We start from the raw sequence: 15,464 nt of genomic DNA, 5'->3' as shown, positions 1-15,464 counted from the left end.
GAAGAGGTCTTGTTACATTGCCCAGGGTAGAGTGCAATGGCTATTCACAAGTGCAATCATAGCGACTACAGCCTGAAACGCCTGAGCTCAAGCGATCCTCCTGCCTCAGCCTTCCAAGTAGCTGGAACTACAGGCACAGGCCACCATGTCTAGCTATGTAATTATATATAATATATATTTACATTTAATTTAATATAATAATTTATATAATATATAAATTATATATTATATATGAATGTATATATAATGTATATAGGTATTATATATAATGTTTATATAATATATAAATATTAAATATATACATATGTATTATATATAATGTATATATAACGTATACATAACATACAAATATACACATATGTGTGTGCTTGTGTGTGTGTGTGTCTGTGTCTGTGTGTGTGTATGTATGTGTATATATATATATATTTTCCCCCCCCAAGATGGAGGTCTTGGTCTGTTGCCCAGGCTGTAGTGCTAATGCAGTGGCATGATCATAGTTCTCTGCAGCCTCCAAACCCTGGGCTGAAGGAATTCTTCTACTCAGTCTCCTGGAGGAGCTGGGACTACGGGTACTGTCATGCCTGGTTAATTTCTTTCTTTCTTTCTTTCTTTCTTTCTTTCTTTCTTTCTTTCTTTCTTTCTTTTCTTTCTTTCTTTCCTTTCTTCTTTTTTTTCTTTTTCTTTTTTTTTGTAGAGATTGGGGGGGTTCTCGCCATGTTGACCAAGCTGGTCTTGAACTCCTGGCCTCAAGCAATCCTCCCACCTTGGCCTTCCAAAGTGCTGGGATTACACCTGTGAGCCACCATGCTTGGCTGTGATTCTATTTTTAAGTTTGAATTTTTTTCATAATAAAAAGCTTTTAAAAAAACTGCTGAATGTATTGGTGATGTTGTTAATCTTGGAAAATCAAAGGATGAGATAAGGACCCTAGAGATACAATATCAGGATCATCTCTTTAAAAAGAGGTAGAAGGCTGGGCACGGTGGCTCACGCCTGTTATCCTAGTACTTTGGGAGGTTGAGGCAGGCGGATCCCTTGAGTTCACCAGTTCGAAAGCAGCCTAGGCAACATGGGGATAAACCCCATCTCTACTAAAAATACAAAAATTAGCCAGGCGTGGTGGTGCACACCTGTTGTCCCAGCTATTTAGAGGCTGAGGTGGGAGGATCCTTTGAGCCCAGGAGGCAGAAGTTGGAGTGAGCCGAGATTGGGCCACTGCACTTTAGCCTGAGCAACAGAGCGAGACCCTGCCAAAAAAAAAAAAGGAAGAAGGTCAGACACAGTCGCTCACGCACTTTGGGAAGCCAAGGCAGGCGGATCACTTGGGGCCAGGAGTTCAAGACCAGCCCGGCCAACATGATGAAACTCCATCTCTACTAAAAATACAAAAATTAGCTGGATGTGGTGGCGCTCGTCTTTAGCCCTGGTTATTCGGATGGCTGAGGCACGAGAATCGCTTGAACCCAGGAGGCGTGGCTGCAGTGAGCAGAGATCTCGCCATGGCACACCAGCCTGGGAAACAGAGCAAGACTCTGTCCCCACACCCCCTAACCAAAAAAAAAAAAAAAAAAAAAAAAAAGGAACACTTAGAGAACCTTTTTGAAAGTATTTTCTGTGGACTACATACTTCCCAGGATTTTCCCCAGAACCCATGTTACGGTAGACACCATATGATTAATACAACTTCTTAAGGTTTTCTTCCAGTAAAACAGTTTCTATTTGAATTATTTAGAAACCCAAAGAATCTGGACTACTAAGAAGTAGAGAAAATAGTACCCCGCTAGATATAAAACTAAATTCTCACAGATATATTATTCTGTTTTCAACTCTCAGTTCTGTGCAATTGATGTATTTGTCTATTCCTATGACAGAAATAATCCCTTAATTACTGTGACTTTATGTTACATTTTGCTTTCTGGTCAGGAGTGGTACCAATTGATTTTTTAAAATAGTTTTAGATATTCGTATGTATGCATTCTTCCACAGCAATTTTAGAATATATTGTCATTTCCTTAAAATAAAATTTCTTTTTCATTTGGTTGGAATTACATAAAATTCACTGATTAATTTGGGGATAAATGACATATCACAACATTGGGTCTTTCCATCTGGTGAACTTGTAATTACTATCCTTAGGTCTTAATCAATTCTAATTAAACATGACAGCCTGATATTAGCTGTGCTTAGGCAGACAGTTGTGGGACCTTGAAGTGGCATAGATTGAAAAGATGTGCAGAGGCAAGAGACCTGCAATGAGTCATTTAGTGGCCCGAGGCAAGAGGTGACAAGAATAAGGAAATGGATTTTTGGAAAATGTAAACATTTTTCAAAATCCTCAGATTTACTGGGGAAAAGGGTGGAATGAACTGCAATCAGGCCTGATGAGGACCCAGGTTGTATGTGAGCTGACTGAGAAACACAAGAATAGAGATGTTAAGGATACCATGCTTTAGTAATAGAGTCATTATGCTTTCTTTTTCTTTTTTGCCTTTATTTACTGTGTATTCTTTTGTTATATTTTTGCCCTTCCCACAATTTTCAAATTTCAAAAAATCATGTTCTTTCCGATGTGGTTTTGTAAATTAATTCTGTGGAGTGTCTGTGCGCGGTGGCTCATGCCTATAATCCCAGCACTTTGGGAGGCCAAGGTCCTGAGGTCAGGAGCTCAAGACCAGCCTGGCCAAGATGGTGAAACCCTATCTCTACTAAAAATACAAAAAAATTAGGCCGGATGTGGTGGCGGGCGCACTGCACTCCAGCCTGGGCGACAGAGGGAGACTCCGTCTCAAAAAAAAAAAAAAAAATACAAAAAAATTAGCCGGATGTGGTGGCGGGCGCCTGTAATCCTAGCTACTTGGGAGGCTGAGGCAGAGAATTGCTTAAGCCTAGGAGGCAGAGGCTGAGGCTGCAGTGAGCCGAGACTGCGCCACTGTACTCCAGCCCGGGTGACAGAGCAAGACTCCATCTCAAAAAAAAAAAAAAATTCAATGGAGCTAGATTTTCTTTCTTCCCGCCCACCCAACCCCCAACACACACTCTGAGAGCCTTCTCTCTCTCTCTCTCTCTCTCTCTCTATTTTGAGAGAGGGTCTCACTCTGTCACCCAGGCTGGAGTGGAGTGGCATGATCCCGGCTCACCTGCAGCCTCTAATGCCTGGGCTCAAGCCATTCTTCCACCTCAGGCTCCTGAATGGCTGGGACCACAGGAAATTGCCACCATGCCTGGCTAGTTTTTGTATTTTTTGTAGAGATGGGGGTGTCTCACTGTGTTGTTCAGGCTGGTCTGGAACTCCTGAGCTCAAGTGATCCACCTGCCTCAGCTTGCCAGACTGCTGGGATTACAGGCATGTGCCACAGTGCCCAGTGAAGCCTTCTCTTTTTTTTTTTTTTTTTTTTTGACAGAGTTTCGCTCTGTCACCCAGGCTGGAATGCAGTGGCACGATCTTGGCTCACTGCAAGCTCTGCCTCCCAGGTTCACGCCATTCTCCTGCCTCAACCTCCCAAGTAGCTGGGACTACATGCACCCACCACCACACCTGGCTAACTGTTTTGTATTTTTAGTAGAGATGGGGTTTCACTGTGTTAGCCAGGATGGTCTGGATCTCCTGACCTCGTGATCCGTCCACCTCGGCCTCCCAAAATGCTGGGATTACAGGCGTGAGCCACTGCGCCCAGCCTCAAGCCTTCTCTTTCTAAAGGAGAATTTAACCTTTTAATATTTACTGTAACCACTGATAACTCATTGGCCCTATTCTTGTTATATTTCATGTTTTGACTATATTATGCTTTATCAGTTTCTCCTCTATTGATTTAGGTGTCCTATAACAATTTCAGCTAACACCTAGCATCTAAAAATATTATATTTCTCCATAAAAACTATACACTACATAGGATGAAACCTACATTTATTTATTTAGTTATTTAGTTAGTTAGTTAGTTAGTTAGTTATAGAGGTTCTCGCTCTATTACCCAGGCTGGAGTTCAGTGGCACAATCATAGCTCACCGAAGCCTCGATGTCCGGGCCTCAATCGATCCTCCCATCTCGGCCTCCTGAGTAGCTGGGACTACAGGTACGCACCACCACACCTGGCTAATTTTTGTACTTTTGGTAGAGACAGGGTTTTGCCGTGTTGTCCAGGCCAGTCTTGAACTCCTGGCCTCAAGTGATCTGTCCGCCTTGGCCTCCCAAAGTGCTGGGATTGCAAGCACGAGCCTCCATGCCTGGCTGAAACCTCTCAATTTACCTCAGTTCTCCATCCTCTTCCTTCTCCTATGACTTTCCAGATTTTGTAGAAATAGTATATTTTAACTTTAAATTATATTTACTTTTTATAGTTAAATATTTCTTTAGTAACTGATTCATTAAATATCTTAATCATATTACAAATTATTTAAACTATCTTTTTCTTTTAAAAATATTTAACCACTATACCACAAGGAACAAATTATTTAAACTTTATTTTATTATTTTCTTTTTTGAGACAAGAGTCTCGTTCTATTGCCCAGGCTGGAGTGCAATGACGTGATCTTGGCTCACTGCAACCTCTGCCTCCTGGGTTCAACTGATTCTCTCACCTCTGCCTCCCGAATAGCTGGTACTACAGGCATGTGCCACCATGCCTGGCTAATTTTTATATTTTTAGTAGAGACAGAGTTTCACCATGTAGGTCAGGCTGGTCCCAAACCCCTGACCTCAAGTGATCTGTCCGCCTTGACCTCCCAAAGTGCTGGGATTACAGGTGTTTGCCACCATGACTGGTCAAATTATTTAAACTTCAAATCATACTGGTTTCAATGTTTATCACTATTTTTAAAATAAACCTTTTATATTAGAATAATTTTAGATTCACAGAAAAATTATAAAGATAATACAAATTGTCTCCATATGCCCCACACCCAGTTTCCCCTATTATTAACCTCTTACATTAGTATGGTACATTTATCATAATTAATGAACATATACCGATGCTTGTTATTAATGATAGTCCTCGTTTTGTTCATATTTACTTAGTTGTTACTGAATGTCCTTTTTCTGTTCCAGGATCCCATCCAGGACACCCCATTACATTTAATCATCTTGTCTCTTTGGGTTCTGCCCCAGACAGTCTTTCATACTTTCCTAGTTTCTGATGACCTTTCAATTTTGAGAATTACTGATCAGGTACTTTTAGACTGTCACTTAATTGGGATTTGTCTGATCTTTTTCTCGTAACCAGACTGGGGCTATTGGTTTTGGGGAGGAGGAGCATGGAGATAAAGGAGATAAAGTGCCATTCCCATCACATACTACTAAGGGAACATACTATCGGCATGACTTATTACTGTTGAGTCAATCTTGATCACCTCACTGCCTGAGGTAGTGTTTGTCAGCTGTCTCCACTGTGAAGGTACTCTTTTTTTTGAGACAGAGTCTCATTCTGGAGTGCAGTGGCACAATCCCAGCTCACTGCAACCTTCGTCTCCCGGGATCAAGTGATTCTCCTGTCTTCTGCCTCAGCCTCCCGAGTAGCTGGGACTACAGGTGTGTGCCACCACACCCGGCTAATTTTTGTATTTTTAGTAGAGACAGGATTTTGCCATGTTGGCCAGGCTGGTCTCGAACGCCTGACCTCAGGTGATCTGCTCACCTTGGCCTCCCAAAGTGCTGGGATTACAGGCATGAGCCACGATGCCCAAGCCATACTGTACTCTTTTGAAGGAAGTCACTAAGCACAGCCCACACAGGCAGAGTGGGAGTTATGCTCCATCTGTTGGAAGTGGAGCTCTACATACTTTATTTGGAATTCTTCTTATGGGAGATTTTTTTTCCTTCTTCCCCATGTATTTATTCATTTATGTATTTATGTCAACATGGATTCATGGATATTTATTTTGTACTTTGAGTTATAATCCAATACTACTTTATTTATTTTGTTGCTCAAATTCTTCCAGCTTTGGCCACTGGAAACTTTTTCAGTTGACTCCCATGCCCCTTTGACATAAACCCCATGATTGTGGGTTTAGTTTTTGTTTTAGTATGTCTTTACTTCTTGGCACTACAAGATACTCCAGGTTCATCTTGCATCACTGTGTTTTGCATGTGGTCTTTTAGCCTCTTTATTTGGACTATTATTATTATTTATTTATTTAATTTTTTTGAGTCGGAGTTTCACTTGGTCACCCAGGCTGGAGTGCAGTCACACGATCTCAGCTCACTGCAACCTCTGCCTCCCGAGTTCAAGTGATTCTCCTGTCTCAGCCTCCTGAGTAGCTGGGACTATAGGCGCGTGCCACCATGCCCAGCTAATTTTCATATTTTTAGTAGAGACGGGGTTTCACCATGTTGGCCAGGATGGTCTCTATCTCTTGACCTCGTGATCTGCCCACCTTGGCCTCCCAAAGTGCTGGGATTACAGGTGTGAGCCACCGCGCCCAGCCCTATTATTATTATTTTGAGACAGAGTCTCGCACTGTCACCCGGGCTGGAGTGCAGTGGTGCTATCTCAGCTCACTGCAACCTCTGCCTCCCGGGTGCAAGCGATTCTCCTGCCTCAGCCTCCAAAGTAGCTGGGATTACAGGCGCCTGCCTCCACACTCGGCTAATTTTCTTGTATTTTTAGTACAGACAGGGTTTCACCATGTTGGCCAGGCTGGTCTCAAACTCCTGACCTCGTGATTTGCCCGTCTCGGCTTCTCAAAGTGCTGGGATTACAGGCATGAGCCACCGTGCCAGTCTTTCTTTTTTTTTTTTTTTTTGAGACAGAGTTTCACTCTTGTTGCCCAGGCTGGAGTGCAGTGGTGCGATCTCAGCTCATCGCAACCTCAGCCTTCCGGGTCCAAGCGATTCTCCTGCTTCAGCCTCCCAAGTAGCTGGGATTACAGGCATGCGCCCCCACATCCAGCTAATTTTGTATTTTGTTGTTGTTGCTGTTTTAGTAGAGATGGGGCTTCTCCATGTTGGTCAGGCTAGTCTTGAACTCCCTATCTCAGGTGATCCACCCACCTTGGCTTCCCAAAGTGCTGGGATTACAGGCGTTAGCCACCGTGCCAGTCTTTTTTTTTTTTTGAGACAGAGTTTCGCTCTTGTTGCCCAGGCTGGAGTGCAGTGGTGCGATCTCAGCTCATCGCAACCTCGGCCTTCTGGGTTCAAGCGATTCTCCTGCCTCAGCCTCCTGAGTAGCTGGGATTACAGGCATGCACCACCACATCCAGCTAATTTTGTATTTTGTTGTTGTTGCTGTTTTAGTAGAGATGGGGTTTCTCCATGTTGGTCAGGCTAGTCTTGAACTCCGGATCTCAGGTGATCCGCCCACCTTGGCCTCCCAAAGTGCTGGGATTACAGGCGTGAGCCACTGCGCCCTGGCCTTTTGTTTGTTTTTGAGATAGGGTCTCACTCTGTCACCCAAGCCGGAGTGCAGTGCCATGATCACTACTCACTGCAGCCCTGACCTCCCACCTGCCTAACCCTCCTAAGTAGCTGGGACCACAGGCACATACCGTCATGCCCAGCTAATTTTGTTATTATTATTTGTAGAGACGGGGTCTCCCTATGTTGTACAGGCTGGTCTTGAACTCCTGGACTCAAGTGATCCTTCCCCTTTGGCCTCCCAGAGTGTTGGGATTACAGGTGTGAGCACCGCCCCTGGCTCCTGCTGTGTATTCTTAAGTAAGATTAATGTCTCAAAGCATGATGTAGGCTGATGCAAGAAAAAATTAATGTCATATTTTGATAAATATAAAATTGTTAAACATTTAAAAATAAATATATTAAAGAAATAGAAACACATTGTAAAACTTTCAAAACAGTTGAGATGGGCAGAAAAAGAACCAATAAAATGTGCTCTATCCAACAGAGTTTTGAAATGGGAGGAGGGTGGTAAAGGAAACAATGACTTCATCAAGTTTCTTCAAATTGTGTGTTATTTCTTCTGCGTGCCACTGGGATGGGCAACCTTGAAGGATGCTTTGGACAAGGCTTCTAAATGGAAGCAAACACAAGTTTGAGTTCTTGTCAAAAGAAATACCCATCCTCTCTGCAGCAATGTCCAAGATGATCAGCCATAGATGTTCCTGCATTTTGGTCTTGGTTTTGTGCCTCTGTTGCAAAAACCATCCCACATGGGTTGGGGTAGTTTTTGTATCCTGTTACATTCAGTGATTCAAATAAAATGAAAGGCATAAACACTCCTCATTTCTATTCCTGAAAGTCCTTCTTTGTTGATTAAAGGGACAAGCCTGGTACCTTCCTTTAAGAGCCTGCTGCTGCTGAGACCTCAGTGTAATTGGTCTATGTGGCATGAGTTTTGGAAGAATAAATATACTCTCCCTGATACTTTCCCTTAGCTAAGTTAGCTTCATCTTTGCCAAGTTCTTACAATCCACTTGGAGGTCGTTTCTTTGGGGCTTATTTATATCTAAGGCCCAGTCAGAGCAAGAGGAATCTATTCATATGGGTCAGCTGCATGATTTTGTTAAATGTGTTAAATTTAGTAATACCAGGAGGAAAACATTCTACTAGCTAGTGCTGAGCAGTGCATGGTTGTTACTTTTGTCTTCTTCTCACAGTCCTTGCAGCACAGAAACAGCTGACCCTGCCACTCCTCACCTCATCGCCCAATGTGGCATCATCACGGTGTCTAAGAAGTTTCCTTGGAGGATCTGTGCTTACTTTGACAGTTGCCAACATATAGGCCTTGTGCTAAACTCTGACCAAATGCAAAACAGTAACAGTAAGAGAAGTGTCTTAGTTTGGGTTCCCCCTAAAGTAGCCCCTGAGATATGCAATTTATCTGGAAGCGATCCCAGAAAACACTGGCAGGGGGACAGAGAATTGAGACAGGAAAGGAAGGTAGCTGCTGATGAAGGGTGCTTTATCAAGCAAAAATAACTGGAGCCTAATCACATGAAGGAAGTCTGGAAGCCAGCAGAGAACATACACTGCCCAAAGGGACAAAGGAACAGGGACTTCTGGAAGATCTTCAATTCCCCATAACTTCCAACCCACTGCATCAAGCAGAGCAGGCTTCAGTAGCCAGAGGTTTAGGACAGCATGCTGGCAGCTGGTGCTGGCTCCACTACAGCTGTAAGGCTGTGGGGGATATGGGCAGAGCCCCAGCACTGTCCCCCACAATAGGCTTTTCCCAGTTCTTATCAAGTAATTCTTTCAGATGTCATAACATGGTGTGATAATGCTTGTACCTTGCCTGACCATATGTAGTGGCATCTTCTTTTGGTAACAGGCCCTAAACTTTAGTCCCAGCTGGGCCAATCATAAAATCTCATGCTTCCAAGTGAAACATAAAGTGAGCCAAAACCATAATCTTGTGATTTGTACTGATAAAGCTCTTTCTTTACAAAACATTTTCAGAATAACATAAAATAAATTGAATAAAAATAGTTATTTTGGCCGGGCGTGGTGGCTCACGCCTGTAATCCCAGCACTTTGGGAGGCCAAGGCGGGTGGATCACCTGAGGTCAGGAGTTTGAGCCAGACTGACCAACAGGGTGAAACCCCATCTCTACTAAAAATACAAAAAATTAGCTGGGTGTGGTGGCAGGTGCCTGTAATCCCAGCTACTCAGGAAGCTGAGGCACGAGAATTGCTTGAACCCAGAGGCAGAAGTTGCAGTGAGCCGAGATTGCACCACTGCACTCCAGCCTGGGCGACAGAGTGAGACTCCATCTCAAAAAAAAAAAAAAAAAAAATATATATATATATATATATAATATAAAATATAAAATATTAAAAAATACTCTGTCTCAAAAAACAAACAAACAAAACTGCTGTACTGTGGCATGACATTTTAGGTTTTATTTTTTAAGACAGAGTCTTACTCTGTCGCCCAAGCCACAGTGCAGTGTCACATGTTGGCTCACTGCAACCTCTGCCTCCCAGGTTCAAGCATTCTTATGCTTCAGTCTCCTGAATAACTGGGATTACAGGGGCTCACCGCTGCACCTGGCTAATTTTTGTATTTTTAGTAGAGATGGGGTTTCACCATATTGCCCAGGCTGGTCTTGAACTCCTGGCCTCAAGTGATCCGCCCGCCTCAGCCTCCCAAAGAGCTGGGATTACAGGCATGAGCCACCGCACCCAGCAGGTTTACTTATTTTTTATTTCAGTTTTGTCCACCCTAACAAATATACTCCCTGATGCCCACCCTTGAACTCCCATGGACTCTGGGCTTGGGTCAAGATTGCTCAGGGGAAAACAAAACAAAACACAGAAAGAGAGAGCTAGAAGCATGTTGCTACACTTAAAATATCAGTTACCAGAAACTCAGACAGGCATACAAATTTGGAAAGATTTAAATAAGAGCAACTGAAGAATTAAAATAGAGGTATTTTTCCATGAGGATAAACTGTGACTAACTCTCTTTAGCTTGGGGCTGAGCATGGTGGCTCATGCCTGTAATCCCAACACTTTGGGAGGCCAAGGTGGGAGGATCCCTTGGGTCCTGGAGTTCAAGACCAGCTTGGACAACATAGTGAGACCTCTGTCTCTACAAAAATTTCTTTTAATTAGCCAGATGTGGTGGCACACACCTGTAGTCCCAGCTACTCAGGAGGCTGAAGTGGGAGGATTGCTTGAGTCCAGGTGTTCTAGGTTACAGTGGACTATGATTGTGCTTCTGCACACCAACTTGGGTGACAGGGCAAGACCCAGTCTCAAAAAAAAAAAAAAAAGAAAAAAAGAAAAAAAAATACTCTTCAGCTTAGGAAGAAGATTAGATGAGCTCAAAGTCCATAAAAGCCTGAGATTTAGCTGGTGTCAACATATCATAATCGGAAAGTAGTACAGGACACTCATGACCCCAAGAATATTATTGTATAACTTGAATACAAATAGGATCTAGCAAGGTTTTGATAGGTGGTCACTTCATAATGGGTTGTGAAAGGGAAGTTAAGGAGGTTCAGGATATATTCTCAAGATCTTTTAACTTTGATATGAGAAATGAGAATTACTACACTCTCCACACCCAACAAAACAATAAAATGTTAATCAATGAAGGTACTCCAAGTCATATGGATCTTTGGTTAGATCCTGAAGGTTTGATCCAATCAACAAATATTTACTGAGCAACTACTATGTTCTAGACGTTGTGCTGAGAATACAGCTGAGAATAAGACTACCTTGTGAATTAAGAGGGTTTAAGAAAATAAATAATATATTAAAATGTGCTAAATTTTAAAAAAGACAGAGCAGGGTAAGGGGCATTGAGAGTGTCAGGCGAAAATAAGTGGCAGTATTAATGAGATGGTTCAAGGAGGCCTCATTGGTGAGCCATGTGGCTCATGCCTATCATCCCAGCACTTTGGGGGGCCAGGAGGGAGGATGACTTGAGGCCAGGAGTTTGAGACCATCCTAGGCAATACAGCGAGACCTTGTCTCTACAAAAATGAAACTAAAAAATTAGCCAGAACGATGATGTGCACCTATAGTCCCAGCTACTCAGGAGGCTGGGGCAGGAGAATTATTTGAGCCCAGGAGTTCGAGGTTGCAGACAGCTATGATCATCCCACTGCATTCCAGCCTGGGTAACAGAGCAAGACCCCTGTCTTGAAAAAAAAAAAAAAAGTCTTATTGAGATGAGGAGAAGAGCCATAAGGATAAGTAGAGGAAGAGCATTCCAGGCAAAGGAAATGGCCAGTGCAAAAGTTCTGAGGTGACAGTGTCTCTGGCATGTTCAAGGAACAGCAAGGAGACTATTTTTCCTGTGAAGTTAGTGAGTTGGAGAGAAGAGGAAAAATGAAGTCAGTGAGATGAGGGGAGTAGACTGTGTAGGTCTTGTGGGCCATGGTAGAGACTTTTTTTTCTTGAGACAGGGTTTCACTGTCACCCAGGCTGGAGTGCAGTGTAACAAACACGGTTCAGTGCTGCCTCAACCTCCTGAGCTCAAGCAGTTTTCCCATCTCAGCCTCTCAAGTAGCTGGGACTACAGGTGTGCACCACCACTCCTGGCCCTATAAAGACTTTTGCTTACATTCTGGGAGGAAGGGGAACAATTGGAGGGTTTTGAACAGAGGAGAGCCATGATGTGACTCACATTTTACAAGATCATTGGCTCCTGCATTGAAAAATGGACTGAGGTAGGGCAGGGGCAGAGGGCAGGTGAACAAGTAAGAATTTAGGAGGTTCTTGCAGGAATGCAGGAGAAATGATGGTGGTTTGGACTAGGATGGAGGCAGTGAAGGCGGTAAGAAGTAGGTTCTGGATTATATTTTGAAGGTAGAACCAACAGGTTTTCCTGATAAATTGGATGTAGGGTGATAAAAAAGGGAGAAGTCAGAGATAAATATAAGGTTTTTGCCTGGACAATTGAAATCTAGGAAACTGTGGAATAGTAGAATTTGGTAGAAGTCCAGCAGCTCAGTTTTGGGCATAATAAGGTAGAGATGCCTATCAGACATCCAAATGCCAGTGTCAAGTAGGAAGTTTGTTTACATGAGTCTGGAGTTCAGAGGGAAAGTCTGGACTGGAAGTATAAACTTGGAGTTATCTATGTGTAGATGGTGTTTAAAGCCTTGAGATTAGATGAGATCACTAAAGAGTGAGTGTAGAGTGCAGCTTCCTAGAATCCAAGTAAAGAAGGTGTTCCAAGAAGAAAGATGACAAAAGTTGTGTCAAATGTGGCTGAGAGGTCAAGTAAAAGGAGAACTGAGAATGGACCCTAAATGTAGCAATGTGGAGGTCAATGGTGACCTTGACTGGGTGGAGTAGTCTGAGTGGAATGGGTTTGAGGAAAAAATGGACAAGAATTGAGACAATGATGATAAGCAATTCTTTCAAATAGCTTTGTTTTGAAGGATGACAAAAAACAGGGTGGCATCTAAAGGTGGAAGTAAAGTCAAGAGAGTTTTTTTCTTCTATTCAAGATGGAAGAAATATAGGCCAGGCATGGTGGCTCAAGTCTGTAATCCCAGCACTTTGGGAGGCTGAGGCTGGTGGATCACTTGAGGCCAGAAGTTTGAGACCAGCCTGGCCAACACAGTGAAACCCCATCCCTACCAAAAAATACAAAAATTTGCCTAGTGTGGTGGCAGGCACCAACTACTCAGGAGACTGAGGCAGAAGGATCACTTGAATCCAGGAGGCGGAGGTTGCAGTGTCATGCTGCTACATTCCAGCCTCTGTGACAGAGTGAGAGTCTGTCTCAAAAAAAAAAAAAAAAAAAAGATAGAAGAAATAACTATGTTTGTATGCTGGTGAGAACGCCCCAGTAGAGAGGAAAAAAATTGATGATGGAGGAAGAAGGGGAGAAAATTGTAATGATATACCCAAGCAGGTATGTTAGTTTTCTAGGGCCACCATAACAGATTGCCACAAATTTGGTGGCTTAAAACAGCAAAAACTTACTCTCTCAGAATTCTAGAAGACAGATATCTGAACTCAAGATGTTAGCAGAGATGTACAGATATACTCCCTCTGGAGGCTCTATGGGAAAATTTGTTCCCTGCCTCTTCTGGCTTCTGGCAGCTGCTGGCATTCCTTGGCTTGTGGCTGCATCTCTCTCTTTTCTGCCTTCACATTGGCTTCTCCTCTGTGTGCATTCTACTCTTCTGTCTGTCTTAAATGTCCTTCTGCTTTTCTCTTACTAGGACACTGTCATTGGATTTAGGGCCTCCCCAGGTAACCTAGGATGATCTCATCTCAAGATCATTAACTTAATGACAGGTGTTAAGTTAAGACACCCGTAATCTCAGCACTTTGGGAGGCTAAGGTGGGCAGGTCACCTGAGGTCAGGAGTTTGAGACCAGTCTGGCCAACATGGCGAAACTCCATCTCTACTACTAAAAATACAAAAATTAGCCAGGCATGGTGGTGGGTGCCTATAATTCCAGCTACTCTGGAGACTGAGGCAGGAGAATCGCTTGAACCTGGGAGGCAGAGGTTGCAGTGGGCCAAGATCGTGCCACTGTATTCCAGCCTGGGTGACAGAGTGAGACTTCATCCCAAAAAAAAAAAAAAAAAAAAAAACAAACTTAATGACATCTGCAAAGTCCCTTTTCCCAAATAAGGTCACATTCATAGGTTCTGGATATTAGGACCTGAAATACATTTTGGGGGACCACCATTCACCCTAATGCAGTAGGTGAGAAGGAATGGGGTCTACTTCACATGGGAGGAGTCAGCTTTTGATGGGAGCATCACTAATTTCAGTAGGGTCAGTAGATGATTTGGTCCCAGTCACAACTAGGTGGGTAGACATAGTGGTAGGAGCTTGTAGAAGTTTTTTTGGGCTGGGCATGGTGGCTCATGCCTGTAATCCCAGCACTTTGGGAGACCAAGGAGGGTGGATCACCTGAGGTCGGGAGTTCGAGACCAGCGTGACTAACATGGAGAAACCCTGTCTCTTCTAAAAATACAAAAAAAATTATCCAGGCCTGGTGGCGCATGCCTGTAATCCCAGCTACTCGGGAGGCTGAGGCAGGAAAATTGCTTGAACCTGGGAGGTGGAGGTTGCAGTGAGCCGAGATCGTGCCATTGCACTCCAGCCTGGGAAACAAGAGCAAAACTCCGCCAAAAAAACAAACAAACAAAAAACAAGTTTGTTTGATTCCTTCCATTTCCTCAGTGAGATGAGAAACAAAGTCATCACCTGACAGTGAAGATGGGGAAGGAGTTTGGGGCGATTATAGATGAATACCCCACAATCATTTGGGGTGCTCTCAGTTCAATTCAAGCTGATACTTTGTCGTAATTGTTCCATTTCCTACACATGTAATAATAGAAAAAATTTTTCCCCTTTCCCTCACACACTAATTGTAAGATTGTCTGAGAGTTTTTTTTTTTTTTTTTTCTTTTAGACAGAGTCTTGCTCTGTTGCCCAGGCTGGAATGTAGTGGTGCAATCATGGCTCACTGAAGCCTCTACTTCCCAGGCTCAAGCAATCCTCCCACCTCAGCCTCCTGAGTAGCTGGGACCACAGGCGTGCACCACCACACCTAGCGAATTAAAAAAAAATTGTAGAGACAAGGTCACCCTATGTTGCCCAGGCTAGAAATATTGGTTTTGTTTGTTTGTTTTGTTTTTGAGAAGGAGTCTCACTCCGTCGCCCAGGCTGGAGTGCAGTGGCGTGGTCTCGGCTCACTGCAAGCTCCGCCTCTCGTGTTCACGCCATTCTCCTGCCTCAGCCTCCCGAGTAGCTGGGACTACAGGTGCCCGCCACCACGCCTGGCTAATTTTTTGTATTTTTGGTAGAGACGGGTTTCACCGCGTTAGCCAGGATGGTCTGGATCTCCTGACCTCGTGATCCGCCCGCCTCGGCCTCCCAAAGTGCTGGGATTACAGGCATAAGCCACCGCACCTGGCCTAGAAATATTGGTTTTAATTAACCTTCAGCTATGGAACCTGATAGTCTACCAATTGCCATTTTTGAGCCCATTTATGTTACAGTGGGTTTTAGCATATTCCCGAAGAATTACTGGTGGCAGTAGTGGTGGTAGAGGGGATGCTGTGGCAGCTGACCCTTCTGGACTGGTCT

The sequence above is a fragment of the Nomascus leucogenys genome, chromosome 4, assembly GCF_006542625.1.
Source record: "Nomascus leucogenys isolate Asia chromosome 4, Asia_NLE_v1, whole genome shotgun sequence".
NCBI classification, from domain to species: Eukaryota; Metazoa; Chordata; class Mammalia; order Primates; family Hylobatidae; genus Nomascus; species Nomascus leucogenys.
Note: the sequence above shows the minus strand (reverse complement) of the source record.